A 27,636-nucleotide genomic window follows, 5' to 3' on the forward strand; every position below is an offset into this window, starting at 1 on the left:
ATTAAGGTATAATGTACAAATGGTAAAATTCCCCCTTTTTAGTGGATAGTTCTATAAGACTATTGAGACTTTCAATCTGCAGGCACAGTGTATCTCCCCATTTATTTGGTCTCTTTTTATTTATTTTATCAGAATTCGGTAGTTTTCATTGTACAGGTACTGAACAAATTTTGTTAGATTTATACGTAACTATTTCATGTTTTTTGGTCTATTTCAATGGTCCTATGTTTTAAGTTTCAATTTCCAGTGGCTCATTGCTATTATATAGAAATACACTTGATTTTTTGTATACTGGTTGATCTTAATCACTTATTAGTTCTAGTTGCTTTTGCAGTTTTAAGTTCACAGCAAAACTGAGAGGTGGCTATGGAGATTTCTCATATCCCCTGCCCACCCCCATACGTAGCCTACCTCATTATCAACATCCCCCATCAGAGTGGTACATTTGTTGCTATTCAAGAAGCTACGCTGACATGTCATTATCATCCAAAGTCCATAGTTTACATTATAGTTCACTCTTGGTGTTGTACATTCTTGGTGTTGTACAGTGTGTTTAGACAACTGTATAGTGACATGTATCCACCAGTATAATATCATACAGAGTAGTTTCATTGCCCTAAAAATACATTGTACTTCTCTTATTCATCCTTCTCTCTAACGCCTTTTAACCACTGATCTTTCTACTATTTCCTTAACTTTGCCTTTTCCAGAATTCATATAGTTGGAACTACATAATATGCAGCCTTCTCAGATTAGCTTCTTTTTTGGTATGCATTTAAATTTCCTGTGTGTCTTTTCATAGTTTGATGGCTCATTGCTCACTTCTTAAATTTTTTTTTTCAACGTTTTTATTTATTTTTGGGACAGAGAGAGACAGAGCATGAACGGGGGAGGGGCAGAGAGAGAGGGAGACACAGAATCGGAAACAGGCTCCAGGCTCCGAGCCATCAGCCCAGAGCCTGACGCGGGGCTCGAACTCACGGACCGCGAGATCGTGACCTGGCTGAAGTCGGACGCTTAACCGACTGCGCCACCCAGGCGCCCCTGCTCACTTCTTTTAGTGCTGAATAATATTCCATTTTCTAGATGTACCGCATTTTGTTTATCTTCACCTGCTGAAGGACATCTTGGTTGCTTTTAAGTTTTGGGAATTGTGAATAAAGCTGCTCTAAATATCTTGTGTGCAGGTTTTTGTATGGACAAAAGTGTTCAACTCCTTTGGGTAAATACCAAGCAGCATAATTTCTGGATTGTATGATGAGTATGTTTAGTTTTATAAGAAACTGCCAAACTATCTTCCAAAGTGGCTTTACCATTTTGCATTCGCATTAACAATGAGAGTTGGTGTTGCTTCACATGTTCACCAGCACTTGGTATGATCAGTGTTCTGGATTTTGGCCATTCTAATAATTCTGTGATGGAGTTGTAGTATTTTTTTTGGCAGATTCTTGGGGATCTTTCTACATCAACAATTATCATGTCACATGTGAGGGGAGAGTTTTATTTCTTCTTTTCACATTATGTATGTTTTTATTTATTTTTATTTTTATTATGTTTTATTGCAGTGGGTAGAACCTCCAGTATAATGTTGAATATGGAAAGAGTGAGCTGTTAACTTTGCTTTGTTTTCAATTGTAAGAGGAAAGCATTTAGTCATTCACCATTGAGTATGATGTTAGCTTTAGATTTTTTGTAGATGCTTTTTTGTCAGTTTGTGGAAGTTCTATTCCTAGTTTTCTGAGTTTTTAAAAATTTTAAGTCAGAAATGGATGTTGGATTTTGTCAAAGGTGTTTCTAGAACTATTGAGATGACCGTATTGTTTTTTTTTTTTTAATCTGCTGATAAGGTAAACTATCTGAAAAATCAAGTGATTTTCAGGTGTTGAATCATTCATTCCCTGAGGTGAATCCCACTTGGTCATGATATATTCTTTTTAAAAATATATTGCTTGATTCAATTTTGTAGAATGTTGTTGAACATTTTTGTAATGAGGAATATCGGTTAGTAGTTCTTTCTCTCCTGAATTCTCCATCTCTTCATGAATACTTTCTACCGTTGACACTTGAGTCTTTAATGCATTAATCATAATTATTTCAAATTCCATGTCTGAGAGTTCTAACATCTGAATCATACACAAGTCTGGTTCTGTTGTTTGCTTGTACTCTGGATGGTGTATTATTTTTCTTGTTTCTTTATGTGTCCTGTAATTTTTCACTGAACACTAGACATCTTATGCAGGGTCCAGTAGAAGCTGGAGTGAACATATGTATGTATGGCCAAAATGAGCATACTTCTTTTTTTTTTTTTAATCATTTTAAAAATGTTTATTTATTTTTGAGAGAGCGAGCGAGCAAGCACACACAAGGTGGGGGTGGGTGGGTAGGGGCAGAGAGATAGAGGGTGACACAGAATCCAAAGCAGGCTGTAAGCTCTGAGCTGTCAGCACAGAGCCCAATGCAGGGCTTTAACCCACAAACTGGGAGATCGTGACCTGAGCTGAAATTGGATGCTTAACAAACTGAGCCACCCAAGTGCCCCCAGCATACGTATTTTTCTAATCTAGGTCCTCGTGTTTGTGTGTGTGCATGTGTGTGTGGCAGTGCACCAAAAGCTTCAAATTCCTCCATCATGAATTTGTATTTAGATTGATGGCAGGCTTCTGGAGGCTTTTCCCAATGTTTTTGTTTCACTGTCAGCTTTAGGCCATTTCATGAGCCTGCATTTCAGAATTTTTCTCTCATGGTCTTGTTTCTCTGCTGTTACTTGCTACTTAGTTCCCTTTTTTTTTTTATTAAAATTTTTTTGTTTTGTTTTGAACACCATTTATGTTTATTTTTGAAAGAGAGAGAGAGAGAGGGAGAGAGCGCGCACATGGGTGGGGGAGGGGCAGAGAGAGAAGGAGACACAGAATCTTTAGCAGGTGCCAGGCTCTGAGCTGTCAGCACAGAGCCCGATGGCTCGATGTGGGGCTTGAATTCGTGAACCGAGAGATCAGGACTTGAACTGAAGTCGGACGCTCAACTGACTGAGCCAGCCAGGCACCCTGCTACCTAGTTCTCGATATCCTGATGTGGGGAGTGGGATGAAGAATATTCTGTTTTTTATGGCTTGGCCTCCCGTCTTTGGCAGGCTCTGTGTTCCTGGGTCTTGATGGTAGAGCCTACTCAGTAATCTTGTCCTTTCCTACTGGTAAGGATCTCTAATAGTTTGGGTTTGGCTTGTTTCCTGACTCTCTCCCAGAGATAGAAGGTTTTTTTCCTCTTTCTTTTTCCTAGCTGCAATGGGTCTTCATCTGTGCCCTGAGGGTAACTAGACTTGTTCTTGGCCCAACAGCTTAAAGTTTTTATTCTTTTGGGAAGACTGTGTGCATAGGACTTTGTGTCCTTCCTGTGGTAGCAATTTCTCCTCACTTTCTAAACCTATACTTTGCTTTCTCTGGTCTACCCTCAGTATCTCTTGTGAGTATCCAGGGAGATGTGTGAAGAACCTGTGAATGGGCGTGGATTTCCCTGTGTCTGTGGCTCCCAGATATTCCATGATCTCATGCTGGCCCACTCTCAGCCTTCAACATTTGGTTAAAAATTTTAGTTGAATTCTTACCAGCTTGAATGGTGGCCGTTGCCTGTCCGAGGAGAATCAGCACTTGTGTCCTGTTTCTTCTTGGAGGCACTTGTCTTTCCTTAGATTTCAGGCTGGTTTTTCATCCTGCAACCTCAGCTCTCATGTGAGTTCAAGAAAAATATATCATTTGGAATATCATCTGGCTTTTCCCTCATTGTAAGGGTGGAGGCAAAGTTCTTTCCATCTTTGTACATCTTAAGTAGAAGCTGGAATTCAGCACATATTATTGATGGAATTTCAAACCCTCTCCTATATAGCCTCACCTAATTCTGGTTACTTACACTTACTATAACATTATTGTTAAGGATTTTGTGGCTAACTTGTTAAGCCAAAATTCAACCAATGAACAAATATGGATTAAAGAGCAAGTCTATGTCTATTAAAGCATTAAATAGTAGATATTAACCTGAGAGCCATTTCCCTTGGATTGGTAGTAGTTGCTTGAAATGTCATGTTGAAAAGGACTATGAGATAAATTTGATTTTGTGTCTGATTGCTGATATCTGCAAAGAGCACAGGATGGCCAAGGGTCGGGGTGGGGGGGGCTCTGGTGACATTTATCTGCTTTCCCTGATCAGGCCCTAAAGAAATGGGGAGAGTAGGGGTGAGAGCAGGTAAGAAATTTTTCTAGAGAAGCAATAGATACAGTTCTCAAAAAAAAATTTTTTTTTTTAAAGTAGGCTCCACACTCGGCATGGAGCCCAACATGGGGCTTGAACTCATGACCCTGAAATCAAGACCTGAGCTGAGATGAAGAGTTGGACCCTTAACCAACTGAGCTACCAGGGTGCCCTACAATAGATACAGTTCTTGACCAAAAGCTCTTGCAATTCAGTAGGAGAGGAATAATGTGAGCCAGTGAAACATTTGCAGGTACTATACAGTAAAAGTTAAACTGTGTAGGTTCAGGAAGATGATAATTTTTGGAAAAGGGATAGGTCCTTGTGGGCTTCAGAGATCTTGGAAGGTATGTCCACACGGAAAGAGGCCCCAGAAGACCAGCGATGGCCAAGGGAGTGAGGTCAGTGCTGAGACTGTTGGGTTTAGAGGGATGAAGCATCTTACAAGTAGAGATGTTTTGTGCAGAGGAAAGACCATGGGGAAGAGGTTTTGCTATCATTATCATCAACAGAAAACTGATAAGAAAAAGCAATGAGAGGAGCTGATAGAGCATGTATATATGGAGAAGAATGAAGAACTGTAGACAGACTCAGGGTTAGAGCAGAGGGAGAGAACTACCCTTAGAAAGGGGGTGGAGGGGTTGCTGGTGAAGGAGACAGTACTGTGATGGTAGTACAGCACTTGATATCTCAGACTTCATTCATCCTTCAAGGCCTAGGAGAATCCCCCTGTGTGGCTTTCCTGATCTCTGAACAGACTTAGTTGTTCTTCCCTTGGTTCCCCAAGCCCTTTAGCATTTATTACATTACATGTAGTTAGTGGTGTGTGTGTGTGTGTGTGAGTGAGTGATTTTATTTTATAAACAAAGACTTGGGCTGTGTCTTATTCACTGCCTCACATCATTGACTTACGTAGATTTTTACACACCATCTATGCTTGAGGACTGCTTGTGGAGTTGAATTTAAGAGTGACATATCTGGCAAAGGATCAAGAGAAAAAGACTTGGTTTGACAAGAAATAAGTGAATGGTGACCTTCAAAGGAGCAGTTTCAGGACAGTGATAGAGACTATTCTGAAGTTCTAGTTTTGTTCTGGTTCAAGGGCCTTAGAAAGCACAGAGATGTGGTTACTGCTTTGAATCATCTCACTGCAATCTTTTTACGTAAGCAAAAAATATTCACATCTATTTGAAAAGTGCAGCAATTAAAAATACTAATGGATTTCAAATTTCTCTTAAGAAAACTTAGAAACAGAGAACATAAAATTTTTTGACATGTTATGAGCAATTAAGTAAAAATATTTGCAAATGAATACTAATGCATAATTGTGAAAGAAGGGATCATGCTCTGCTGGTTAGAGTAAAGTGAGATATAGGACAGAAATCAAAATGGAATCAAGAGATAAGTTAAACCCAAGAATTTTCTTCATTTTATGGTGATTGGACCTGAGCTATCACTGTGGTCAGAGGAAACAGACCAACTTTTTGGAACTTCTTCCCCTTCTCCCCACACATCACAAACTGTCACCAGGAAAGCATTTCTTTTGTGCAAGACTACTCCCTCCACGGTTTCCTGGGTTCTATCCACTGCAACATCCTCAGTGATGCACTTGGGGATTATCCCCTCTTTCTGGTGCCTGCATTCTCTGTCTCTTAGCTCTTTTCTCTCAAATTCAGACATGTTCAGATTTCTCCCACCTTAAAATCCCAGTCATCCTCCATGTCCTCTCTCTCTTTCTCCTCTTTCCCAGTCAGACTCCTAGAAGGAGCACCCTGCTCTCAGTGTCTTCACTTGTAGAGTAATCCTTGTTCACTGAGAAGCAGGGGGGCTCATCTAATTAGGATGTTAACTTGCGTGAAGACAAGTTACTTGACTAAATAACTTCTTGGGGATGTTTAAACTTCACAGTTAAGTGATGCTAATGTACTTATGAAGTTCAGTGAGATATTTGGATATAAAATGGCTTTTAACAACTTTAACCAACTTAGCAACAAATAGTCATCATATATATATTAAAATATGAGAGTTCTAAAAATAGAAACCTTCCTGTTGGTCTAATTTTACAATGAAAACATTGTCCTAAATTGGGCATTCGGAAGAGACTGACACTTAATTCGCCTGGAAATTACTGTGCTCCAGACATAGTGTGGCTTAACAAAAGTGTCACTGGTTTAAGACAATTGCAAAACCATAAGAAATTAAAGAACTTGATAACGTGAAACTCATAAGTTAATTAGTGTTGATGATAGAAACATATACAAAAAGATAAATAGAATCTGCATTTGGCTAAAGGGAAGAGTAAAAGCTGTTTGCCTAGGCTGTTTTCTTAATTTTTAAAAAATGTTTATTTTTAAGAGAGAGAGACAGAGTATGAGTGGCAGAGGGGCAGAGAGGCAGAGAGAGAGGGAGACACAGAATCTGAAGCAGGCTCCAGGCTCTGAGCTGTCACACAGAGCCTGACATGGGGCTCAAATCCATGAGCTGTGAGATCATGACCTGAGCCAAAGTTGGACACTTATAACCAACTAAGCCACCCAGGTACCCTTTCCTGAGCTGTTTTCTGACAAAAAGGGGCTTTGAAGAAGCATCATTTTATGTTTTTCAGGAGTGCTGCTGCCAGGAACCAGGTCTCAGGAGATGGCTCCCCAGTCAGAATATTAGAACCATGAATTTGAACTAATAGGGCTCCAAATTCATGGTTTCCACTACATCATCTCTTTGAGATTTGCTGGGATTCTCTGCAGGGAGCAAGACTAACCTTTTTCTTTTCCACGTGTATTACGAATTTCACCAAGAATAACTTCTCTCCTTGTTCTTGCCCAAATGGGTCAAGGAAATGCAACCTTCCACGTGTATTACGAATTTCACCAAGAATAACTTCTCTCCATGTTCTTGCCCAAATGGGTCAAGGAAATGCAACTTTTCTCACAAAATGCTGAAATGTTTACTGGACTGTAAGAAGCTATTGTGTAAAGCTTTGCTGGTTGTAGATTGAATATTACCAGGAGAGTTGAACAACTCCATGGTTTAACTACATAGACCATGATCTTTTTTAGTGCCCCTGGAGTTATGCAACATGGTGGCCTTGCCAAAGCCTTTTTAGGGATAGGCTGCTGAATGTAACTATAAAATAAAGTTCAGGTCATGATAAATGCTTATAAGCTTTTAATTGACATGTAGAGGGGTTTCAAGGACCCATAATTGATATGGATGTTCCTTCTTAACTCAAATGAGAAGAACAGGAAAATATCCTCAAAGGCAGACCTTGAGTAGGCTTCTAGGTGCTATAACCTTTACCCCTTATATGGTGATCATGTGCTATGTGTCAAATACTGTGTTAGGTACTCTTAAATTTCTCACTGAGTTGATACTCTGCTGGAGCTGTACAAACATGATTGCTTCAAGGGTTTGGAAAACCATAGTAGAAGAATGACCAGAAAAATATAAGAATTGAATTGAAATATAAGAATTAGTGGTGCCTGGATGGCTCAGGCCATTGAGCATCTGACTCCTGATTTCAGCTCATGTCATGATCTCAAGTGTCATGGGATTGAGTCCTGTGTCAGGCTCCATGCTGAGTATGGAGCCTGCTTGGAATTCTCTCTTTCTCCCCCTCTGCCCCTCTCCCCTGCTTGTGTGTGTGTGCTCTTTCTCTCTCTAAAAAAGAAAAAGAAAAAAGAAAAAAAAAAGAAAAAAGAATTGAATTTGAGAAAGCTTAATGTCTATCTATGATAATTAGTTTCTTAAGGGGCACAATTTCTATTTATCTTTTCAACATGTGCTGAAGAAGATATTTAGCTGTGGTGTAATGCTTTCTTTCTTCAGAAGATGCCAAGTTGCTAAGTGAAGTAAAGTGGGCTTCTGTCCCTCTGGATATAGAAGGATGGTTGTGTGACCTCTAGAAGTCCCTCTCGTTAAGCTCCATGGTTTAATGATTCTTTGGCTCAGGACCAAATTCACATAATGTTCAGACCATAAGCCTCCAACATTAGTTTTAAATTTAGCCCAGACTTATGGAATCATTATCATCCCTTCTTTGAATACTTAAAGTGCAGATGGTATTTCTGCCTGAGCCACAAGCTATAAGTCCACGAAGCCAACAGGAACACAGTTTAGTATTAAAAAAAGTAAGGCAACCAAATTATTGTGATGTGTTAAATGATTTGTGCCTTGGAAAGTTATCTTTAGTTGTGAAGAAGTTCATTTCTAAATAGTTAAACTAATTTTTGAAGTATTTCTTTTTTACTTTTATAGTTCCCCAGTCTAGAGTTTGAAACCAGAGAAACTGAGTTTGCTTCCTGACCCCACCACTCACTATTTTTGTAATGATGATGATGATGATGATGATGATAATAAATAAATAAAATAAAAATAATAGTAATGATAATGGCTAACATTTTTGGAGAACTTACTGTGGCCTGGGCATTGGGATAATGCTATTTAACTTATTCCTCACAATGACTTTATGAAGTGGGTACTTTTTATTATCCCCATTTTATAGAGAAAGAAGGTTTAGAGCCTACATATCCCGTATTCTACTCTATCCCTAGTTAGACTACCCTTGCCTCAGTACTCCTGGGTAAGGAACAGCTTAAAGCCAAATAGAAGAGTGGTTAAGAGCTTTGATTTTGGAGCCAGATTGCCTGGACTGAAATCTTGTCTTAGCTGCATACTAGCTGTGAAAGCTGGAAATCTCTGGATTATCCAGAGAAGGTGTGGGAGCATAGGCAACCAAGCCTGAATGATTGCTTTCCAGAGCAGTGTGCTAGGGTCGTGAAGACAAAGGATGAAGTAAGAGTGATTCTTTGTATCTTCACTAATAGATCCATATTTCTGAATTGATAAAGGCAGGGTCTAAATGACAATGTCTCTTACTCTTTATGATTTGACTTTGTCTTGCCAAAGTTTAGAAAGGAACCAGGATGCATTGTTGCACCAGGCCAGAGAAGGTTTGTGAGTAAGAGGGGGTACATTTCCCTCTTCAGGGAAAATCTTGGCTGCCACTCTTCATTCTCAGTTTTTTTTGGGACTTTGCTCTCCCTTCTCTTCATCAGGTATTTTAAGACTCTGTGCTTAGTCCTCTGGATACTTTCTTGGAAATGAAAGGAAATAATATGGGCCACTTTTCATGTCTCTGGAGATAGGGGAGAGGCCAAGAAGAACAGAATCTGAAGGTGAAAAAGACACTATTCACAGATTTCAGAATATTTCCTAAGGATGGCCTGGAGCCTTCTCTTGTGCACTGGTGGGGAATCTTAAGGTCCATTAGAGTTGGCTGCTTGAATATGGGGTATGGAGCAGGGCTTCTCAACCTCAACACTATTGCCATTTTGGTCAGGATGATTCTTGTTGTAGGGGATGACCTCTGCATGTAGGATTGTTGGTAGTACCTCTGGCCTCTAACCACTAGATGCCAGTGGCACCTCCCATGGTTGTGACAGCCAAAAATGTTGCCACACATTGCCAAATGGGAGCAGAAGTCCTTGATCTACTTTCTCTGAGGTTACAATGGTTTAGCATGAAATGGGTTGACTGCTTCAGTCTGAATCTGAGAACTCACTCAACAAACAGTATTTATGCAGATATTCTGATATCTGTATATAGAAGCTGGTCTCAGTCTTAGCATGTGTGTTTGCAAGGATCTGTGTGTGCATGCAAGTGTGTGTGTGTGTGTGTGTGTGTGTGTGTGTGTGTGTGTTTGTGAAATGAATGGTACTCTTTGGGGAGTACCTCACATTCTACAGGGTAACATGGGACCACAAGCAGAACTGTTCTACTCACTCCATTCCACAGGACTTTGGATCGAATGAGGAAATACTATAGTGTCTTTGTAAGGAAAACAGGACCATGGTCTTCCTGTGAGTTGCAAGCCTCCCCATCTTTGCTCTCAAAGTATATAAGGGCAGCTCCTCTCCTTTGAACAGCTGGAGAACCTACCTTTCCACCCTTGGAGTAGGAACTGGTGTGTAGTAGTTCTCTCTGACTGGTACAGACACTCCCAGTGGTTCAGGGTAGGTGGTGTGGTTAGGGAGTGGGGTTGCCAACTAGAATGAAGCCTTTGGGTATAAGTTGGAGGTGGGGTTGTGGCACGTACACCCCGCTGTGAAGGACCAGGCCTAACCTGGGAAATATTAGTTAAGATGGCTGCTACCTAAATTGGATCTAGGGAGAGCGTAATTTCGGGGAAAGGGGCAGCACCTAGATGTGGAGGGAGCTGGAAGGGAAGTAGTAAACTGTTATTGGGGTAAATCTGGAGCTGCAAGATCACATAGTCCACTCTGTCTTTGGACTGGGGGTTGAGAGAGCTCTGGTTATATTATTCCAATGTCAGCGCCAGGGAAACAGGGCTTAAGGAGGAGTGGGAAAGGTGGAGGATCAAGAAGCTCCTGGATAGTTTAGTGAAGAGGGGACAGAAGCCCAAAGCACCTTCTTGTTTTCAATTTCTTTTTTATGTTTTCTGTATCTTTGTTGAGGGTCTTACTGAGATTCTCCACTCTTTTTTTCAAGTCCAGTAACTATCTTTATGACTCTTATTACTTTAAATTCTCTATTAGGCATACTACTTATCTATGTTTCGTTTAGCTCTCTTGCTGCATTTTGTCCTGTTCTTTCATTTGCGACATATTTCTCTCTCCTCATTTTGTCTAACTCTCTGTGTTAGGAAATCAGCTACATCTCCTGCTCTTGAAAGTAGCGGCCTTATGAAGAGGGGATCCTGTGGTGCCCTGAAGTGCAATGTCCCCCATTCACCGGAACCTGACATTTCAGGGGTATCTCCTATGTGTGTTGTGTGTGCCCTGCTATTGTGACTGAGCTATGTCAGCCTTCAGTCCAGTCATCTACTATGGCTTTTTTTGTCTGTTATGGGCAGGGTTTGGTCCCTGTGTTGTTAGTGGGACAGTTTGGGGCTTCCTTGGCCTTGAGTTGAGTCAGACCAGGTGTTTGCCAGAGATGCAGTAGCACCAAACTACTGGCCACTCTCCCTGTGTTATCCCCTGATAAGCTTTTATTAGTAGGTGGAGCCTGCAGTCAGATCTGATGTCTACTGCTAGCCCACTGCTGGAGGCCATAGTCATACTGGTGTGTGTAGTTATTTTTTCTTCTCCCTGGGGCTGCAGTTACTGTGGAGTGGTCCTGGCCCCTGTTAGGGCTGCTTGCACACTGTCAGGTTGTAGCATCACTTTGGATGGGCTCTGATCAAGAATTTATTGGAGGAGGAAGTCTGCAGGGGAGTGTGGGGGGCAGGGTTGGTGGTGCTAGCAAGGACCAAGTGGGTCTGCTGTGGGAGGAGACCTGCAGCTGCCCAAACTGAGGTTGGCCAGGTTGGAGGGGGCAGATCCTCAGAAATGTGTGAGGGCAAGGTAGGTGGTTTTTTGTTGTGAATTTTTTGATGGAAACACTTAAGGATGAGGTCTTCATATATTCATTTAATCAACCAGTCATTCAACAAACACGTGACTGTCTACTACATGTGAGGCACAGAGCTAGGAACCATGAGGGTACAAGGAAGGAAAGACCTAGACTGAGCAGCTGGAAGTATATACTGGATGTTGTGGCATGCACACAAATTATGACCATAAGGAATAGAAACTGTTAGGAGTGTCTGGAGTGTGGAGATGAGATTAAAATCAGCATGTAATTGCCTCACAGTAGAATTGGTAATTGTTTAAAATGCTTAATTGCCAATGAAAAGGCCAGGAATATGGCAGTGAGTGAAGATAACTAGGCTAAACTTAGCTCAGATCTCATTCTTGTTTCATTTCATAAACTAGATGGAGGTTCATGGGTCATCCCAATTTCTCATGGTGTTTGGTTGTTCATTGGGATCCTTCTGAAGGCATTAGCTTCCAGCAGTTACTGATGACTTGCCATACTTCTTTCTCAAAGGAAACTTTCTTCCCATGGGTATCCCATTTAGGGAAGCCTCTAAAGTGTAGAGCGTGTGGACAGGCTGGGGTTTTTACACAGAGACTGACTGACTTACATGTTTTTGAAGACTTTGTCCCAGCCTATTCCAGTGTCACATACTTTCCACAAGAACTGCTGAAGAATTGGATTAGACCCTTTCTCTTGGCCCTCATTCTTAATGGTCTTTGTCTAGACTTCTCCTGCAATATCACCACAAAATAGCAAAAATATTGACAAAAATAATGGAAAAGATGGCAATTACCCTGCCACTAACCCCTCCCTGCCTTAGCTTGTCACCAGAGCAGATAAAGCCTATTTTATGGGAGTCCAACCATTGCCACAATTCCTAAAGTAAAGTTTATTTGCACAGAAAAATAAAGGCAACTTTTTGTTTGTCACCCTGCTGAGAAGAAATATGATTCCTGTCCTCTTGCTTCATATTAGCCTTCCTTTTTCCTGCACATTTTCATCCCTTGGTATCTGATCATTTTACAGAAAGGAGGATTTCTGCTTTTGACCTTACCTCTTGCCATTGTAACATTCCAATTTTCAAATGGTCAGTCAGCATTTGCCTTTTTTTTTTTTTTTTTTTTTTTTTTGCAGGGAGCATGTTCCAAAGCTTAAGCGTACAAGACTGGGCCATTTAAAAAAAAATGCCTGCTAGGTTTCCCATGTGATAGTGGCTCCTCAGGAAAGCTATTCTTTCATGCAGCAGCAGCACCAGCATTGATCAGTGGGAAAGTTCAAGGCGGCAACTCATCAAGCATGGCTTCAATACCAGATTCCAGACAAGGTCTGCAATAAATAAGAACAGTAACAAAGAATCATATTTCCTTCTCGCACAGAAAATCAGCAATGGCATAGTTCTAAATTTCAGGGTTCGGGTATGGTGTCTTCTCCCTGCACAGCAGTTTGAAAGCAGGATGGCTTTCCTCTTTGAGAAGTTACATCAATATGCATTTTAGCTGTCCTTTCTTTAGAAACTGAGCCATAATGTAATTTTGAATTTTGTAGGTTGATTTGGGATTTTTCATCTTGTGCACTGATTATCATTTGGGTTGTTCAAATAGAACCTATATTGTCAAAAACACTTGTTTGGATTTTCTCACGTTTGTTTTAATTGACTCATCTCCCTTTCCCTTCTAATCTCTCTCCCTCCAATAATAATGTCGAGTTTTCCATATGAACATAGAAAAAGAACAATCTTTTGCTCTAAGTAGGTAGGGAAAATTTTTTTCTTCAGATGGCAGTGTGATAAAAAAATATACACCCTATGAGTCCCTCACGGATTATTGCTATTGATTTCTTTGCTTGAAACGTGGAAATGTTACCAGATGGGGTGTTAGGAGTAGGTGTGTGGGTGCAAATGCAGTTTATTGCTTGTTGACTAAAAATCAGTGAAAACCTTCACTATTTGTGTGCTTGTGTTGTATGTAAAGGTGAATTTTAATCCCAAACTAGTCCTTAGATAAAGCTTTATGTAATGCGATAAACAAAAACAACATTTTTAGGGTAAATTTATATTTGAAAGAAGTAAGTTTTGTGGCAGACTCAAACACATAAAGATTTCAAGCGTTTGTTTTCTCTGGCCTATTGAAACACTATCACTGTTGTTTTAAGTTAATTTGATCAATGAAATTTACTTTTCACAGCCAGATTTCTTTTTTGTCTGTGCTCATTTCTGTACTCTCTCCAGGCTGCTCCTTTGAGCTTCCTCTGGTCTCCTGCTCAGGGAAGTGTGAATCAAATTGCTGTAGGTTTCTGGAAGCTTGGTGCCTGTGTGCAACACATGGACACTGAGCCCGACCCTCAGGGACGCACCCATTAGGAAAAAAAAGCTGACCTTCTGTCACTTTCCTTCTCCTCCCTTTTAATGATTCCTTCTCTATCCTTTTGAGAAGATCTTTCTAGCCCTTTGACCCCTGTTAGAAGAGGAAGGCTTAAACAGCTAAAAGTACCCTCAGTCTCAAGGCTTGCCAAGGAAAGCTCAAGAGGCCTTTTAGGAAATGCCAAAAGACGGGCCTCTGTTTTCAGTGCATTTAGAAGGCAGATCCCACCCCAACACCATTTCCCTCCTCATTTATTTTATGGAAGCAACCCTGCCTCCTACCCTCACTTGTCAGTGCCACTGGAATCGACACATTTGGAGAGCGGCTGACTTTTAATGATAGCCCTTGGACTGTGTGAGAGCTATTGTGCAGTTTGAAAAAGAGCACGGGAAATGTGTGTCTGAGGTGGGTCACTAGGCTGCTACTCTGTGGGCTCCAGATCCAGCTTTAGTTTTCATGGAAAAACAACCACTGCTAAGTAGGCTGCTGCCCCACTCAAAAATGAGATGCTGAATGCAGGATTTTTGAAAGGAGGACAGTTGTAGGCCCCCCAGGGCCTGCTTGTACTTTACGATGTGACTTTGAGTCGTACAATTAAGATGCCAGCTAATACTGATAATGAGGTATTTTCAAGTTGTAGGCGTTATTCCGTATCATATGATATATATATTCAAATATTTAATTCACATGACAATGCTGAAGGTAGGAACTGAGGCAAAGGGAATTCAAGTGCAGTGTTACCATAAGAAACTTTGTATTGGAAGGTCAGCTCTGCCACTTATTAGCTCTTTGACTTGGGTGAACTGCTTAGCCTTTCTGAACCTAAATATTCTCATCTGTAAAACGGGGATTGTGAGTTCTATTTGCAAGGTTATCATGAAAATTTAATGGGATGTGGCAGAGTCCTGGGATCTCCCCCTCCTTTCGACTTTCTTATTGTACCTCTGACTCTTCTCCAGGTCCCATCTTGCAGAGGTACTCACAGAGAACAGCAAAATCCTAGTGAATTTTAGTGAATTTTCTCCCCAGAGAAAGGGTTGATTCTCAAAAAGGTGGTTTACTTTCCTTCTCCTGGGAGAAGCTATAGACAATCTTTTATCTGTGTCACAGAAAAGAATCCAAACCCAGTAGCATCAGTCAATTACAATTGAGATGGGAGTGGCTAAAAGGATTAGGTATTTGACCCCATATTATAAGATATTGGCTGCCATTTCTCCTATAGGAAAGGGAGGAATAAAAGTAGGATTTAAAGGTTCATGTTCTCACTCTGATTAACCAAGTGATCCCTTCTCCTGTTCTATTGACTTTATCTTCAGGATGCACATACATGTGTGAATGTAAGTGTTCCTGTACTGGATATACTCATATGCTTTCTGCAATCATGATATATTTGAAAGTAGTAGGATCTAAAGGGATTAAAATATTTTTTCTGATTACAAAAGGAATGCATATTTCTTTTATAGACTTTAGAAGTATAAAAAATATAAAGTAGAAGATACTAATTTCCTCACCCAGCACACAGAGATAACCATTTTATACAACATATTTTGGTGACATCCAAGTTTTTTCTCTGTACACATGCACGCACAAACACACATACACACATCCTTATGGTAGTCTATAGACTACTTAAATTTTTTTTTTTTGATTTTACATCCAAGTTAGTTAGCATATGGTGCAACAGTGATTTACCCATTTAGCCCAACCCCCCTCCCACAACCCCTCCAGTAACCCTCTGTTTGTTCTCCTTATTTAAGAGTCTCTTATGTTTTGTCCCCCTCCCTGTTTTTATATTATTTTTGCTTCCCTTCCCTTTTGCTCATCTGTTCTGTGTCTTAAAGTCCTCATATGAGTGAAGTCATATGATTTTTGTCTTTCTCTGACTAATTTCACTTAGCATAATACCCTCTAGTTCCATCCATGTAGTTGCAAATGGCAAGATTTCATTCTTTTTGGTTGCCATTGTGTGTGTGTGTGTGGGGATATATATATGTGGTATATATACCACATCTTCTTTATCCATTCATCCATTGATGGACATTTGGGCTCTTTCCATACTTTGGCTATTGTTGATAGTGCTGCTATAAACATTGGGGAGCATGTGCCCCTTTGAAACAGCATACCTATATCCCTTGGATAAATACCTAGTAGTGCAATTGCTGGGTCGTAGGGTGATTCTATTTTTAATTTTTTGAGGAACCTCCACACTGATTTCCAGAGTGAATGCATCAGTTTGCATTCTCACCAGCAGTGCAAAAGAGATCCTCTTTCTCCACATCCTTGCCAACATCTGTTGTTGCCTGAGTTGTTGATGTTAGCCATTCTGACAGGTGTGAGGTGGTATCTCATTGTGGTTTTGATTTGTATTTCCCTGATGAGGAGTGATATTGAGCATTTTTTCATGTGTCTCTTGGCCATCTGGATGTCTTCTTTGGAGAAATGTTTATTCATGTCTTTTGCCCATTTCTTCACTGGATTATTTGTGTTTTGGGTGTTGAGTTTGATAAGTTCTTTATAGATTTTGGATACTAACCCTTTATCTGATATGTCGTTTGCAAATATCTTCTCTCATTCTGTTGATTGCCTTTTAGTTTTGCTGAGTGTTTCCTTCGCTGTGCTGAAGCTTTTTATCTTAATGAGGTCCCAATAGTTCATTTTTGCTTTTGTTTCCCTTGCCTCCAGAGACGTGTTAAGAGTTGCTGTGGCCAAGATCAAAGAGGTTTTTGCCTGCTTTCTTCTTGAGGATTTTGATGGCTTCCTGTCTTACATTGAGGTCTTTCAACCATTTTGAGTTTATTTTTGTGTATGGTGTAAGAAAGTAGTCCAGGTTCATTTTTCTGCATGTCTCTGTCCAGTTTTCCCAGCACCACTTGCTGAAGAGACTGTCTTTATTCCATTGGATATTCTTTCCTGCTTTGTCAAAGATTGGTTGGCCATATGTTTGTGGGTCCATTTCTGGGTTCTCTATTTTGTTCCATTGATCTGTGTGTCTGTTCTTGTGTCAGTACCATTCGGTCTTGATGATTACAGCTTTGTAGTATAGCTTGAAGTCTGGGATTGTGATGCCTCCTGCTTTGGTTTTCTTTTTCAAGATTGCTTTGACTATTCGGGGTCTTTTCTGGTTCCATAAAAATTTTAGGATTGTTTGTTCTAGCTCTGTGAAGAGTGCTGGTGTTATTTTGATAGGGATTGCACTGAATATGTAGATTGCTTTGGGGTAGCATTGACATTTTAACAATATTATTGTTCCTATCCAGGAGCATGGAATCTTTTTCCATTTTTTTGTGTCTTCTTCAATTTCTTTCATAAGGTTTCTATAGTTTTCAGTGAAAAAAAAATTTTAATGTTTATTTTCGAGAGAGAGAGAGCATGCACATGCGCACGAGTGGCAGAGGGGCAGAGAGAGAAGGAGACAGAATCTGAAGCAGGCTCTAGGCTCTGAGCTGTCAGCACAGAGCCCAACGTGGGGCTCGAATCCATGAACTGCAAGATCATGCCCTGAGCTGAAGTCAGACACTTAATTTACTGAGCCACCCAGGTGCCCCTAGACTGCTTTTTTTTTTTTAAAGTAGGCTCTACACCCAATGTGGGGCCGAACTCATGACCCTGAGACAAGAGTCACATGATCTACCAACTGAGACAGCCAGGTGCCCCTACTTTTTCTCTTAATATTATATTTTGAACATTTCTCTTTATCATTAATATATTAGTTATTCATTGATGCATGAAACCAATGCAAAACCTAATGACATAAAACAACAGAACAATTTTATTATGATTTTCATGGTTCTGCCGTTGACAAGGCTCAGCTTGTTCAGGGTATTTTATGTATTTGTAGTCAGGCTTGGGCTAATTATCTGAAGTTTGATTACTCACATTTTTGGCTCATGGGCTGGAAAGACTCACACAGCTGGAGCCTGGAACAGCTAGTTTCTTGGGTATTTCTTCCAGTCTCAGATGTGTTGTCTTCTGCATAGTGGCTTCAGGGTAGCATGCTTCTTACATGGCAGCTCAGGGCTCCACAAGTAGATGTCCATAAAGAAAGGCCAGGCTGAACCTAACTCACCTTAAAAAAATATTATTTTTAAAAATTTTAATTCCATTATAATTAACATACAGTGTAATATTAGTTTCATGTGTACAATACAGTGATTTAACAATACAAATATGGAACACTTCATGAATTTTTTTGTTATGCTTGTGCAGGGGCCGTGATCATCTTTTCCATATTGTTCCAATTGTAGTGTATGTGCTGCCAGAGTGAGCACTAACTCACCTTTTAGGACTTAGTTTTGGAAATCACACAGCCTTCCTCTGCCACATGCTCATCACCAAAGCCATCACAAAAATCCACCCCAAAGCCCACAGAAGCTCTCCCCTTGAGACATTGACTTCACAAATTTAAAATAACACAGATTTGTTATCTTACAGTTTTGGAGGTCAGAATTCTGAAATGAGTTTCACTGGGCCAAATCAAGGTGTCCTAGGAGGCTTTAGGGAACAATCCATTTCCTTGTCTTTCCTGCTGGGAGGCAGCTTGCCCTCCTTGGTTCCATGACCCTTCTGTCTTTAAGGCCAGCATTGTAGCATCTTCAAATCTCTCTCTGGCTGTGACCCTCTGTGCTCATCATTACATTCTTTTTTTTCTCTTCTGACTCTGATCCCCCTGCCTCTCTCTTAAAAGGACTGTGATTGCATTGGACTTACTTATACAATCCAGAATAATTTTCCATCTCAAGGTCTTTAGCTTAGTCACATCTGCAAAATTCCTTTTACCATGTAAGGTAAAATATACTCACAAGTGCCAGGGATTGGGACGTGGACATCTTTGGGAGGCCATTATTCAGCTACCACAGTGGGAAATGGTGAGGCTCTGAAAGAGCATATGCAATCACACATATTGTGGCAGTCATTTTTGGAAAAAACAATCTTCCACAATTAAATAATTTCAGTGGTTTTATAGTATTTTACTGTATGACTGTCACTATTTACCTAGCCTTTCTTTATTATTAAGCATTTAGGGTATTTCTAATATAAAAAACCCTAGACAGCACAAACATCACTATAAATAAACATTTGTGTAAATCTTTGATGATTTAAAAAAATTTTTTTTAATGTTTATTTATTTTTGAGAGAGAGACAGAGTGTGAGAGGGGGAGGAGCAGAGAGAGAGAGACACAGAATCCGAAGCAGACTCCAGGCTCTGAGCTGTCAGCACAGAGCCTGATGCAGGGCTCAAACCCATGAACCGTGAGATCATGACCTGAGTGGAAGTTGGATGCTTACCTACTGAGCCACCCAGTCGCCCCAAACTTTGATGATTTTTTAAAGGATATATTGCTAAGGATGAAATTACTATATAAAAAATAATATATATAAATTGCCAAATTTCCCTCCAGAAAGGGCTCACTGGTTTTCCAGAAGCATTATATAAAAGCATTTATTTTTCTGCATCCTTCTCACCATTGACTGTAATGATTAAAAAAAAAAATCTTTGCAAATTTATAGGCAGAAAACATCATCTTGCTTTCATATGTACTTTCTTGATTATTGGTGAGGTTAAACATTTTTTTACATGTTTACTCATGATTTTTTATTTTCTTTTTTGTTCATTGACTATTCATGATTTCATTTATTTTTGTATATAGGGTGGTTATGTTTTTCTTATTGATTTGTAGGAACTCTTTATATGTAAGATATATAAAACCTTTTTCATCACTGGATGCAAATAATAGTTATGGTTTTATATTTTATAAAATAAAGTATCTTTTTCTTTGATGTTTCTTCCTTTCTTTTTATGATTAAATATTCCTTCCCTTACATACCTCAGATGAGTATTTACCCACATTTTCTTCTTGTTGCTTTATGTTTTAATTTTATAATTCTGACTGTTGAAGTGGTATATTCACATATATATTATATATGTGTTATTTTATCCTAACAGTGTAAAGGAATAGATAGGGACAGAGAGTATAAGTGGTTGATTTGATTTTATTAGAAATAAATTGCTGGCCTATTTACTGTCTAATCTGATTCAGTCAATTCCCAATTATCTATGGTAAATGGGAGCTAGGAAGAACAAGGGTAAAATATGTATCCACTGGTAATCCCTGAACCACATTTCATGACATGTCTGTGCTCAGAAACACTCTAATGCCATTACATTTTGAGGGCATAACACTTTAGGTATCTCTCTATGGTCACATCACAGAGATCAGTGATCCTGTGGTCTATTTGGGTGACCTCATTTCTAAACAGAAAAATCCTCTCACATGACATGCAGATGAGCTGCTTTTCTGCTGAGGAACTATGACTGATGGTGTCTCAGGTGTACTTCTTGATTTACAAGCCTAATCTCTAACCATTAGAGATTGATTCTATAGGTTAAGTCCTTGTTTTTATGGGAAGTTCTTTAAGAACAACCCCAGACAGCACCACATGCACTATGAGGAATCATTGGAACTGTAGACTGAGTGTATCAAAAGTGGATGAAAGGATTTCCTGGTTTTCTAGAGAGTGAAACAGAGTATGTTCAGATCACTGGGGAAGATGTGAGGGAATGGAGTGACACAATGGTTATGGGGTGGCCCAGAGACAGCGGCTGGGCAGGTGCCTATATAAGTGGGAGGATCTTGGGGGCTGAGTTAGACCAAGGACAATGGTATACCGTGAAAGAGTGAAAGAAAGAAAAGATATTACATGCTGAGTATTCACAGCTGTCTTCTTCTTCATCTCCCCCACCACCCTCAATTTTGCCAATTTCTTTTTGGTCCTTTATTATACAGAATAATAATAATAATGAGTAAATACATATTTTTGAAAGACCACTATGTACTGGGCAGTGTGCTGGGGATATAGCAGGAAATAAAACAGACAACAGCCCTTCCTTTATGGAGCTCGCACTCTAGAGAGGGAAGACAGAAGATAAATTAAAATATATGTCAGATGGTGATAAGTGCTATGGAAATAGAGAAAGCAGGGAAGGAGGTTAGAGGTAGAGATTGTAGGTTAAGAACATCCAATTTTACCTGGGGTGATCTGAGAGGGGCTCACAGTGCAGGTGGCATTTTAGCAAAGGCCTGAAAGAGAGGCAAGAGTGAACTAGGTGCATGTCTAGATAAAGAGCATTTCAGAGCAGAGAGAACAGTCAGGCCAACACTCTGAGGCTGGAAGGCACCTGGCTCATTGAATGGGCCCTTGAGCACTGACAGAACAAAAGGATAAAGGGAAAGGAAAGATTAAAAAAAAAAAAAAAAGAATCGGTAGGGACTAGATACCCATGAATTTTGGGGGAGAGTTTGGGTTAAAGAAAGTAAAGAAATTTTAGGGACAGATACCATACTAATGGGAAGAAAATGATGGTGAAAGGATTTTAATAACCTTTGCTGGGTGTTATGGGTGAAGTCTGGGCAACTTCAATGAATATTTAAATTATTTCATGCAGGACTGGACTGTAAGGTACTTGAGTATTATATGGTTACATGAAGTAATCCAAGAATTTATTATTGTGATGGAGAGACAGTCACTATTGTTGAACCAGCAGAGATTATCGTCAGGAGAGGTGAGGTGTGTATAAATATAAGGTAACAGTGTGGTGATAGGAGAGGCAGCAAGAAAACTGTAGTAGGGAAAGTTAAGATAAATGGGGTAGAAAGTGATGGATGGTTTAAGAAGTTATTCCAGTGATGGGCCACCTGTCAGAATGGTCTTGTCGTGCTTGGTCTTGGTGGAAGGAGGTCTGGGTTGCTTTAAGGTACTGAGCTGGCTGGTCGTGGAGGAGGGCTTGGGGGAATAGGCATTAGGTGGTCAGGCCTGGTAGGGTGGGGCAGTTAGATGGCAAGGAGTACATATAACAAGAGGTCCTCAAAAGGATCTAGAAAGATGCAGCCTGTCCAGCTTGGCTCCTTTTAACTGTCATCTAATACTCACAGGTGCCTATTTAGAGTGACAATCCTGGCTTTCTCTAGTGCCTATTTAGTGCCTTGTGGGTGTTCAGTAATATTTTTTGAATGATGAAATGACTGTGTTTGGTAGATTAATTTCTTTTTTTTAATTTTTTTAAATTTAAATTCCTGTTAATATATATTGTAGTATTGGTTTCAGGACTAGATTTTAGTGATTCATCACTTACATATAACACCTGGTGCATATCCCAAGTGTCCTCTTTAATGTCCATCACCCATTTACCCCATTCTCCCATCCACCTCTCCTCCCGCAACCCTATTTGTTCTCTATGTTTAAGAGTCTTTTATGGTTTGCCTCCCTCTCTGTTATTTTATCCTTTCTTCCCTTCCCCTATGTTAATCTATTGTGTTTCTTAAATTCTACATATAAGTGAAATCATATGATATTTTTCTTTCTCTGCTTGACTTATTTCACTTAATACACTCTAGTTCCATCTGTGTTGTTGCAAATGGCAAGATTTCATTCTTTTTGATCACTGAGTAATATTCCATTGCACATGTATACCCAATCTTTTTTTATTTTAATTTTTTAATGTTTATTTATTTTTGAGACAGAAAGAGAGACACAGAGGGTAGGGGCAGTGAGAGAGGGAGACACAGAATTCCAAGCAGGCACCAGGCTCTGAGCTGTCAGCACAGAACCCAATGTGGGACTTGGACCCACAAACTGCGAGATCATGACCTAAGCCTAAGTCGGACGCCTGACTGACCCACCCAGGCGCCCCTGTATACCGCGTCTTCTTTTTCCATTCATCAGTTCATGGACATTTGGGCTCTTTCCATATTTTGGCTATTGTTGATAGTGCTGCCATGAACATTGGGGTGTGTGTGCTCCTTTGAATCAGCATTTTTGTATGCTTTGCGTAAATATTTAGTAATGCAGTTGCTGGGTCATAGGGTAGTTCTATTTTTAACTTTGGGAGGAAATTCCATACTGGTTTTCAGAGTGGCTGCACCAGTTTGCATTTCCACCAACAGTGCAAAAGGGTTCTCCTTTCTCCACATCCTCACCAACATTTATTGTTGCCTGAGTTGTTAATGTTAGCCATTCTGACAGCTGTGAGGTGGTATCTCATTGTGGGTTTGATTTGTATTTTCCTGATGATGAGTGATGTGGAGCATCTTTTCATGTGTCTGTTAGCCATCTGGATGTCTTCTTTGGAAAAGTGTCTATTCATGGGTAGACTAACTTCTATGTGTTGTTCCTACTTTTAGGCATTCCTTGGTCTTAGTTTATAAACATGTCTCTTTAATCCATTGTTGTCTATCACCTCTGTGACAATGTTTCCTTATATTTTCTCTTCTTTTAAAAAAATTTTTTTTTACATTTATTTAGTTTTGAGAGACAGAGAGAGACAGAACACAAGTGGGGGAGGGGCAGAGAGAGAGAGAAGGAGACACAGATCCAAAGCAGGCTGCAGGCTCTGAGCTGTCAGCACAGAGCCTGAAGTGGGGCTCAAACTCACAAACTGTGAGATCATGACCTGAACTGAAGTTGGACACTCAAGCGACTGAGCCACCCAGGTGCCCCTTATATTTTCTCTTCTGTTACCTGGAGGGTATCAAGTGAATTAAAAGAATATGAAGTTTGGAAAAATATAGAACTTGATTCAACTCCTAACTCTGTACTTGGAGCAAGTGACCTCAGTTTTCTTATGTGTAAAATATAGGTAACATTTCTGTGACTAATTAGATTATAGTTAAGCAAATATTCTCTCCTTTCTTCCTCCTCCTGCCCCCATGGAAGGAGTATACTTTCTCGTCCTATTGATGTTGGGCTTGGCCATATGATTTGTTTTGGTTGCATGGTAAGTGGTGGATGCTTCCCTGCACCTTGATTTTGGGACTGGTTTATGATTTGTTTTGACCAAGGCTTAAAGAAAAGGCTGTAGGTGTTTTTCTGCAGTCGTGCTTGCCTTCTTTTGCTTTTAACTTTTCCTACGAGAGTAATATGTCTAAGTAGCCACTGTCCAAGGAGAATTAGAGACTTGAACCCAATCTGTGGTTGAGGCCAACTTAGATCAGCCAAACTGCAGTAGACTGATTCATGAGTGAGAAATAAATATTTATTGTCTACTGTCACTGAATTTTAGGGTCGTCTGCTACACAACATTATTGGATATAACTGACTGATACAATACCTTTTTCCTTCAGGTTGCTCAATGTTGTTAGAAATCTTGTAAGATGACTACTTAATCTCAAGTAAAGCATTGTGTCTGCTTTCAGGTTAACCCAAAGAAAGACTGCAATTCCCTTTCTAGAACTACAGATCAACTTGGAAGGTTTGGATCCTTTCCTTCCAATGTGCCTACAGTTGAAAAAGGAAAATCATAGCATCTGGTATCTGTATGGCCACAAAGAGTATAAATATAAATTTCCATGAGATTTGGTTTGCCAAATCTGAAAGGCTTATCAAAGTCTTGACTTTCCTTGAAAGCTTTCCTCCTCTCCAGATAAATCCCTTATTAGAAAACAATGGCTTTCCCACCTTTGTCTTTAGGCAAAGAGGTTGCTCCTAGTAATTAGGTGACTGTCTATTCAGTCTGATATAAACCATTCCAAAATTGTTTCAGGAAGGGTCTGTATCTTCTTCTTGGGATACATAATTACAGAATATGGTGAATATGTTTTAAAAACAGGGCTTTAGAACAGACATTTGAAATTGTCGTTTATCGCAAAGATGCTGTGATGCCTGTGCAAGTTCATAGCCTTCCTATCTGGACAACCTCCACAATAATTTTTTTTCCACAAGTCACTGTCATTTCCTCTTCTTAGGTACCAGAGCTAGGAGTACAAATTGTGCAGTCACCACCTTTGCAATGCTCACATACAGTTCTATTAATACTTCTAATGGATGTGCTATACCTTGTAGATTTTTGTTTTCATATCTGTATTAGTCATTTTGGGCTGTCCTAACAAAATACCACAGTCTGGGTGTCTTAAACAACAGATTTTTTTTTTTTCTCACAGGTTGGGAGGCTTGAAGTCCAAGATCATGGTGCTACTAGGGTTAATTTCTGGTGAATCTCTCTTCCTGGCTTACAGATGGCTGTCTTCTCATTGTGTCTTTACATGACATTTTCTCCATGGGTGGGGACACACATCACACACACGGGGTGGGGTGGGGAGAGAGAGAGAGAGAGGGAGGGAGGGAATGAGAGAATGAGAGAATGAATGAATGTGTTCTCTTGTGTCTCCTCCTCTTCTTACAAGTATACCAGCCCATTTGGATTAAGGCTATCATTTATGACCTCATTCAACCTTAAGTACCTCCCAAAAGCCCTATCTTCAAATATAGTCACATTGGGGAATAGATATTCATCATATGAATTTTTGGGGGGACATAATTCAGTTCATAGTAGTGTATGAAAAATAGTAAAAGGAAAGAGAAGAAGGTAGGGAATGTGGAGTTTTTTGTATGACTTAGTGTGCAGAGGGGCATATCTAATTCCGTATGAGGAGCCATACAAGGAGAGAGGAAAGAGAAAGAGCAATAGTCAGTGTAGCAACTTCCAGACTAGCTATGATTTAAAACCATACTTGGCAGAAAATCATCAAGCATGTCCTTCAGGCTGCCTCTGACCTGTCAAAGTTACACATACACAGATCTCCAAATTATCAGTGAGTTAGACCAGATAAGTGCTAAATTAAGGTTTAGATGGTATCCATTAAGATAGCCATGGTATTTGGCTAATAAAGCCAGGTAAACCAAGCAGTAAGGAACTTTAAAAACAGAGGCAAGGATGGAAAATTCCCTTGGTTCCCTAATGTTTTGCCTTGTGACGTGTACTCTAATACTTCAAATGTCAATGTAAGTGTCTTATCCTTAGAGAGGTCTTCCTTAACTCCTTGGGCCTGGTTGAATTCTCCTATAATACTCTGTTCTCACAATTGATCTTCATGTATATCAATGGTAGTGAGATAATTTGTCATGATATTAGTTGTTTATTGGCAATCTCATCTTTACAAATGTGAAGTCCATGAGGGCATGTTCATGTATGTCTCGCTCACTATTGTATCTTCAGTGCTTGGCATAATGTTGGCCTAAAGAAGGTGCTCAGTAATGTATGTTGAATGAATGAACAAATGAAAGTGAAGAGGAAACTCACAGGATCTCCTGAGTGAATGAAGAGGAGTGAAGAGAAGTCATTCCTCTTCTCCAATATGTACTTATAATTTATTAGATAGAACAGTTTGTTAATCCTCATTCTCTGGAAGTCTTTCCTCTACACTCCCTCATACTATCCTTCCATTTTCAGAAGTCTTCTATTGCTATGAGGTCCTGATGTTTGCCTGACCTGCCCCTCAGAGGAAGGGCTGATTTTTCCCTGAATACTGGTGCATTACTTTTGGAAATCACTTTACCTAAATACACTAAAGACCTTGGAAGAGTGGAAAAAGCATGGACAGTTGAGTCAGAAGACCTTTGTATCTTATTTTTATCACTTGGTGTCTCTATGAACTTGGACAAATCAAGTAATCTGTTTCTTTATCTTCACAGGGGGTTGCTGTGAGGATAAATGGAATAGTATAATGGTTAATGCTTTGTAAACAGTAAAGTCTATAGAAATGTTTGTTATTTTCAGTGGAAGTGGTAATAAGTGCCTCCTCTGATTGACTAGAACAGGTATGGGAAGCTCTCATACTAACACCATTATATACTCTTTTACATGGTTTTATTGTGTCAGCTAAAGGGCTGATCTACAAATCTGATGAAACTACCTAATTTGGCCCAGTTTTCAATGACAATAGTGAAATCTACTGAATAATGTGGAAAGGACATCAGTGCGGAATCACAAAGATGCATTGAAGCCATTAACTCAATTAAGATGTGCCTGCTCTGAGTCTGTGGTACCAATAACAGTCTAAATGGATGTATTAATGGCAACATAAAGAGTTTCTACATCTGAAATCTACTCATATCTCTCAGTTCTCTGAATGTATGATGATTTTATTTGGGACTGGCTGGAAGATTTGATTCTTCCTTCGGTGGTGGAATACCTGTTTTGGGAGTTTTGTGCAATGGAAAACTCATGGGTTTTGGAGTCAAAACTGCTAGATCTGGATACTGGTTTCATGACTCTTTAGATTTGTAATCTCCTTGAGCCTGTTTCCTCATCTGTTAAAAGCAGAGAATGATTCTTATTTTGAGGGGGTTGTGAAAATTAGACGAGATGATACATATAAAAATATCCTAGGCTGGAGAGCTCATGAGTGAGAATTTTCCTCCTCTCTTCTTTTTCTTCCTTCCTCATGAAGTGCTAAATGAATTCTAAAACATTTCTTGAGATCTCTCAAGTGTGTTTTAGACTTGGCATTTTTAGGACTGGAGTGTGAATTTGTTCTAGCTCTACTCTATTTGTTACTCTGTTGTCAATGAATTACAAAAAAAAGCTTTCTAAGGAATGATAGCTTTAGTTCTGGGTTCAGACAATGAAATGTTTCCACTTTCATAGGGAGGAGGGGAGTCAGAAAGCTAATATATGGAAATAAGTGCCCCATGAATGATTCTTATCATTTAGACCAATTAATGTTCTCTGATTGCTGTGAAGCAGGCAGAACACAGCACTCAAAGATCACTAGACAGATTAGAGAAGTGCAGGCCTGGACAGAAAAGAAAGGGGTTAGTGAGAGTTCATGAATGAATAGTGAGTAGATATGTTTAATGCATTTACATGCCCAAATCCAAAAGT

At 39.7% G+C, this 27,636-nt stretch overlaps 1 non-coding gene across 1 annotated transcript; it reads right to left on the minus strand.

Moving 5' to 3' along the window:
* Window positions 1-18,140: 18,140 nt before the first annotated feature.
* LOC125910481 (U6 spliceosomal RNA) lies at window positions 18,141-18,247 on the minus strand. The gene has a single exon (XR_007453991.1). It is a non-coding gene; the product is annotated as a U6 spliceosomal RNA (small nuclear RNA).
* Window positions 18,248-27,636: the final 9,389 nt, after the last annotated feature.

The sequence above is a fragment of the Panthera uncia genome (genome assembly GCF_023721935.1).
Source record: "Panthera uncia isolate 11264 chromosome B3 unlocalized genomic scaffold, Puncia_PCG_1.0 HiC_scaffold_1, whole genome shotgun sequence".
Taxonomy (NCBI): domain Eukaryota; kingdom Metazoa; phylum Chordata; class Mammalia; order Carnivora; family Felidae; genus Panthera; species Panthera uncia.